At 49.9% G+C, this 6,419-nt stretch overlaps 1 pseudogene across 1 annotated transcript in view; it reads right to left on the bottom strand.

The window, feature by feature from the left end:
- Positions 1 to 2,203: 2,203 nt before the first annotated feature.
- Positions 2,204 to 6,419, bottom strand: part of LOC144118823 (neprilysin-1-like) — a 32,134-nt pseudogene continuing 27,918 nt past the window's right edge. The window contains exons 19-22 of the transcript XR_013312156.1: positions 6,340 to 6,405; positions 6,123 to 6,230; positions 3,324 to 3,400; positions 2,204 to 2,368 (exon numbers count right to left, since the gene is read on the bottom strand). The product of XR_013312156.1 is annotated as a neprilysin-1-like (transcript). The remainder of the gene's footprint in view (positions 2,369 to 3,323; positions 3,401 to 6,122; positions 6,231 to 6,339; positions 6,406 to 6,419) is intronic.

Genomic DNA, 6,419 nt, shown 5'->3' with positions numbered 1-6,419 from the left:
GACAGTGTCTTATGTACATAGTGTTTTGTGTGTTTTTTGTTGAATGTTTTTTTTGGTTAAATGTTATGAGCCAAAGCCAGGCAATAAAGAAAAAAATGGCAGAACGGGCAAGCTACTGTAAGCTGCCCGGAGCCGTTGCCGTGGCAGGTGGCGGGTGTGTACCGGCTGCCGGAGGCATTGCGACCCAGGTCGATCTTTGTGAGTTCGGGCTCTCCGTAATGACTCCTGGGGGGAAAGAAGTGGGTCCACCGATCAATGGCGCAGAATGCGTCCGGTAACGTGCGGAGCATCATGCATTTGGAGCGCGGAACTCTACCAGCCGGAAGAACGCGATCGGTAAGGTAGTCCACTTCTCGACCTCTCCTGATGGGGCTTCCAATGCGAGCGGGCAGAGGCTGAGGAACTACCATCTCCCCTCTGCCACGTTCGCAGGAGGAGCCGCCGCTGCCGACTCTGCCGAGGCCTGCAGTAGGGCTCCGTGAACGTAGTCTGCTGCGAGCTGGAATCTTCTGCGCCTCAATTCTGAGAGGGTAGGTGCAGTGGTGGGACCGGTGGCGATTTCGACGTCTCCCTTGTCCGACACAAAGGTATCCAGCAAACAACTATTGTCCTCTCCACTCGGCGCAGAGTGGCCTGTTCTCGGATGTTCTCAGCGCACGATCTCTCACCGGCGGCTGGTCGCGGACAGACCGCGAGGGTGAAGGTGTGAACCATCTCGTCGTGGAACACACCGCGGTTGGGAGCTGAATGGTTCAAAGCACGCCGTTTTTTTTTTTTTCACAGCCGAAGTAGTGTTCCTGTCCGCGCGAGAAAGGTTTTCTTGGTGGCGAAAGCCTCAGCGCCGGCAGCACCGTCTACCAGCCACTAAAACTTCAATAGACTGCCTAGATTCCGATTCCAATATGGCTGTCAGATTCCGATTCAGGCAATTATTTTTTCGAGGCGGCAGAAGGCGACACTAACCGCTACACACGTGGCGTTACAAGGGTGAGCAGATCTGCAGGCATCGAACGAGACATCACAAACCATGCACGAATAACATTTTTTTTTCTGTGCGAAAAAGACGAGTACAAAGCAAGGAAACGCGTACTACACTTACGAACGCTTCATAACTGCGTTTTTTCCTGTTTGGATCTGCACCAAACCTCGGCCAATCCCCCAACATGAGTATGTGCCATCGTTTTTGAGGCAACAACAACAACAGCTTGCAAATGCGCTTGTGAGTGTGGTACGTGCTTCCTTTTACGCTGTCCTCGTCTTTCTCGCGCAGTAGACACCGAGCACAATACCACTAGCCCGAAAGATTTTACTGCGATAGCAAATCCGCAATTTAGAAAAAAATGCACGCGGATCTGCAAAGGAGGGAGGGCAGGACACGTAATGCGAAGGCAAGATGGCCGCTGATCCTTTAGGGTAACGGCCTGGATTCCAAAGGAAGACAAGCTCAACAGGGGACGGCAGAAAGTTAGGTGGCCGATGATCGACATTAAAAAAATTGATAGGGTGGCCGCAACTGGCAAAGGGCAGGCTTAATTGGAGAGGCATGGGAGAGGCCCTTGCCCTGCAGTGGTCGGTGTCAAGCTGCTGATGACGTTGATAAAATGAAAGCTCATCGGGCTTTTTTTCTCTCAATATGCACCGATAAACAGCTCGTGCGTTTGTTAGCTTTTAAGTCATTCGGCCGCCTCTGTTTAAGTGGACAGAAATAGCATCATGCAGTGGTCGCCGCTGATTTTTTAGCGATAGCTACATTGCGCTAGCATGGACGAAGATGGAGGAACACCCAGCGAAATGGAGCGGCGAAAGACTTACTTTGCAATTCGACTGAGCAAGTTCCACTCGGCCAGCTGTAGCTATCGCGTCACTCCAGGTTTAACCAGAGCTAAAACACAGCCGTTTTTTTCAATGCGATATCTTTATAGAAGCCTCATCAGGAAGAAAATGAGTCGTCGGAAGATGGATTCACTGATTGGGTGGAGGAGAGTGGAGTCACCCATTAGCTGGAAGGGACATCACCAGGTCGGAAGTGACGTCACTTCAGGTAAACGCATCAACAGCTTCTTATGCTATCGCAATGGCAATGTAAATTTACTGAGATGTCTCTGTGAATTTTTTTCTATGCGTCGTGGATGCAAGTCGTGAGTTGTTCACTGAATGCTCCGTGCCCAAGTATGCCATTTATTAATTGAAAAAAAAACCTGCCTTCAATATGCCTATTTGTATTGCTATACTAACGTAGCCAGTGCCTCCTGGCTGCATGTCGGGAAGCTACCAGACAAGACACTTCTGGTCGGGGCTCATTATGGTTCCAGTCTTGCAACCGAATGCGCTCGAGAACCTCTCGAAGTTCATCAGGGGAATCAGAGTCCTGCGGAAAAGAAGACGGGAAAGTTAAGGGAATCAATGAATGAACGAACGAACAAATAAACAAGTGAGAAGGCGTATAATTTAAACTTCGACTTTTGTGAAAAGAAATCTTTGTTTTGAGTGCACACAGAGGCATGGCGTGCATCTATCGCATTCAGAGGACACGGGTTTTAAGTAAACGCCGCCATTATACGTACCGCCATTTATGATCTTCCGTTACCCAGATCAATGCGTGCTCACTTTGAATGCAGGTTTGTAAGTCTTTTTTAAGGGCTCAGACAACCGGCCCTTGCGTACGTCATCAACGAAACTAGCTTTCATTATTGACTAAGCACACTATTCAGGATACCGTGGTCTGCAAAAAACATCCCCCCCCCCCCCCTCAAGGGAGGCCGCTCTGCGAGCTGCTCAACCAGCTGGCCAGAACATGGCTAGTTGGCAGAGCTCTCTCCGTGAGGCCCAGGCCCACAGACTCTTGGACAAGTAGAAGCCCAACGTTGAGGACCTTAAGTTTTTTTTTCTGAAAATAAAGTTCCTCCTCCTCCTCCTCCTTCCCCCCAGACTGCCCCCTCCAAGAGTTATCCATGAATCTGTCTCTCCATAGAAGCCCCAAGGGAAAGAACAACGCCAGCAGACATACGCCGGCCTAGACGTTGAAGCGGGAATTTTAGAAGCCGCCCACAAATTGGCTACCGCGCATTACACCGGCTAAGCCTGTTCGAAATCCTAGCTGGAGGCATGCGCCCTCAAGGCGAAGATCAACCTGCGCCACAAACATACGCCATGACCTGGAAGCAGTCCGCCTCCTATAGTGGCAACTTCCATGCGCTGTTTCTGGGCTCATCGCAGTTGTGGTGAGCACTAGTATACGGTCCTATGTAAAGAGCATGTTGTAGGGTCCTGCACTATGTCAATGCCCATGTGACAGTGTGTCACTTAGTGGCGTGCCTCCTTACCTGAAGCGATTGGGTGCCTGCTCTCTTGGGCGCAGGAAATGGTAAATGGAATGCTTGCGCGTTACTTCGCACCTGGACTGCGGGCGGAAAGAAAACGAAAGAAAACACCACAAGGTTATTCTGCATGATTCGAAACCCTTTTCTGTTCTGTGTGGGCACAGTATGAACCCATCAAAAATGAGAAGTGTAGTGTGATTAGTTAAGAAAAGCACACGGAAAAAGGGTTCTAGAATAAGCGCGTTCTCTAAGAGGGAAATGGAAATGTCAGAAAAAATTGACCGATATATTTCTCCTCATCGGGGTGAAGAAAGGTTAGGGGTATTTCTGCTGGCCCTAGACCTCCGCTCTTTCTCCATAAAGCGGCCACAATAGAATATGAAGGCTGACCAGGCCCACTCTAATCCCAGGACCACCCACAAAGACCTGACCATTTGTGTACCACCATCATTTGCCACCCCGTCCAGAGAGAAGTTGGACTATAGCTCCAAAGCAGCTTGAAGCAACAAAAAGATCCATTCAGCTCACAGCGATCATTGCCTTTGTACAACGTTAGCGGTATGGTCGAGTTTCTCATACACAGCGCCGCCGCTGTAGTGCGTAGTGATCGTAAAGTTCTCGGGAGCAATAAGCCCGGCGAAGAAGGCGCAGACAAGGGAGAAGCAAGACAGAGAACAAATGATAGAACGTCCTTCCGTCCTGTCCGTCCGTCCGTACGACCGCCTGTCTGTCTGTCTGTCTGTCTGTCTGTCTGTCTGTCTGTCTGTCTGTCTGTCTGTCTGTCTGTCTGTCTGTCTGTCTGTCTGTCTGTCTGTCTGTCTCTGTCTGTCTCTGTCCGTCTGTCTCTGTCTGTCTCTGTCTGTCTGTCTCTGTCTGTCTCTGTCTGTCTGTCTGTCTGTCTGTCTGTCTGTCTGTCTGTCTGTCTGTCTGTCTGTCTGTCTGTCTGTCTGTCTGTCTGTCTGTCTGTCTGTCTGTCTGTCTGTCTGTCTGTCTGTCTGTCTGTCTGTGTGTCTGTCTGTCTGTCTGTCTGTCTGTCTGTCTGTCGCTCTCTGTCTGTCGCTCTCTGTCGGTCGCTGTCTGTCGGTCGGTCTGTCCGTCTGTCTGTCCGTCCGTCCGTCAGTCCGTCCGTCCGTCTGTCTGCCGTATGTCTGTCTGTCTGTCTCTGTCTGTCGGCTACCTATGGCAACGTGGCCTAGGTACGCTTTGGAACGGACATTCTCATTACACTGGGGTTCTTACAGTTCTCGTGGACACTCCGCTCAGGGTAAGGGGAGAAATTCTGGAAGTATATACATTTTTTCTGTCTGTCTGTGTCTGTCTGTCGGCTACGTATGGCAACGTGGCCTAGGTACGCTTTGGAACGGACATCCTCATTACACTGGGGTTCTTACAGTTCTCGTGGACACTCCGCTCAGGGTAAGGGGAGAAATTTTGGAAGTATATACATTTTTTCTCTGAACTGTTTAGCCATTTTCTTGGTGCTTCGAAACGCACCGACATTAGCTGCTACAAACGCCGCATTGGGGAGGGGTTATCAGGGTTCAAGTGGTCTTAGAATCCATATACATAATATGCTATACAGGCTGTTCAGATTTAAGTGATCAGGATGCTTTAAAAAGGAAGCAAATGAGGGCAAAAAAGTGCAAGCCTGCCGAGGGGCATGTGAGGATATATTGATTGTTATAGGTGGAATCTTACAACGCACGAAACATTTGTGCCGGTAAAAACTTCCCGTTGAAAAATGCGCGTCTTCAGAACTTCTGGGTGTGCAGACCTGACCAAGTGGCGCGACATTGCGCCCTTAGTAAGTGTAAGCCGCATACGAGCCGTGTTCAACAAGTTTTGTATCTAGCTTCGGCTGTTACTTCTCTAAGTTATGGAAATACTTTCAAATTAATATGGCCTCTTTCTCAGACGCTCGTCCTCTTCTGAAGCAGTCTCCGCTATAGCGGCGGTTCTTTGTAGCCCCCGACGCATAGTCTCCGTGTGACATCGTGTACGAGAATTCGAGCGGCAGCTGCTGACGACGACAACGGCACAATGCAGAGTGTTTTGCCTAGACGCGAAGCGCAAACCCTGAAGATGGTCCTTCATTTTGAAAAAAACCACAAAGGTGCCGATAACGCGAGGTCCGGGCTACAGGAGTTGGTGAATGGAAACTGCCGCTCCTCGTTCTACTACCGAAGAGCGTCGCCGGTGAAGAGCGTCACCGAATGTATCAAAACATGCCACGCTCCTCGGGAAGAGGTCAGCTCAAATTTTCATTCAAAGGATTATCTCTCAATCCCATCGCTTAATGACAAAGCTATAGAGTCTCGAGGAGAGAAAACTTGTCGAAGCCACTTCATTTCCCAGCGTTTGAACCAACGCTGCAACAGCAGGAAATTGAAAATTGGTTTGGGGGAAAGGAAATGGCGCAGTATCTGTCTCACTTATATAGGCGGACACATGAACCGCGCCGTAAGCGAAGGGATGAAGAAGGGAGTGAAAGAAGACAGGAAGAAACAGATGCCGTTATGGAGGGCTCCGGAATAATTTCGACTACCTAGGGATCTTTAACGTGCACTGACATCGCACAGCACGCGGATGCCTTTTTCTTTTCGCCTCCATCGAAACGCAGCCGCTGCGGTCGGGCTCGAACCCGGGAATTCCGGATGAGTAGCGGGCCAAAATTCACCTTGGTCACTTGGAACCGTAAGGAGCTCTAAGGGCGCAATAAAGATATTGTTAGATGGAAACCACTGTTTCGTTTTTGGTTTGCAAAACGCGAAGCGTCTTGCGTCGTCCTATAGGGTCACGTACCAGGGCGTAAGCGATGAAGAAGATCTGCTCCATGCTTCGGGGCTCTGTGCCAGGTATGGTGTACAGTGAGTAACGCTCCTCGTACTTCATCTGGTACACACGGAACGCCTGGGTTTGGTGACACAAATAAACAAAGCGAAGACGAATTAATGGTTGTTTAACAAGTCTGGCAGCTGCGTCCCCCCACGCTCACTAAGGCAGTCCGTGCTTGTACTACCTTAAAGGCCAGTCTGATGCCCGCATTGTCGGACACCCCGGTCTCCCTGGTGGCGTTTATGTCGAGCTGAAAGCAAAAAA

The sequence above is a fragment of the Amblyomma americanum genome, chromosome 2 (genome assembly GCF_052857255.1).
Source record: "Amblyomma americanum isolate KBUSLIRL-KWMA chromosome 2, ASM5285725v1, whole genome shotgun sequence".
NCBI classification, from domain to species: Eukaryota; Metazoa; Arthropoda; class Arachnida; order Ixodida; family Ixodidae; genus Amblyomma; species Amblyomma americanum.
The sequence above is the reverse complement of the archived record's forward strand: the minus strand, read 5'-3'. Positions and strand labels throughout refer to the sequence as shown.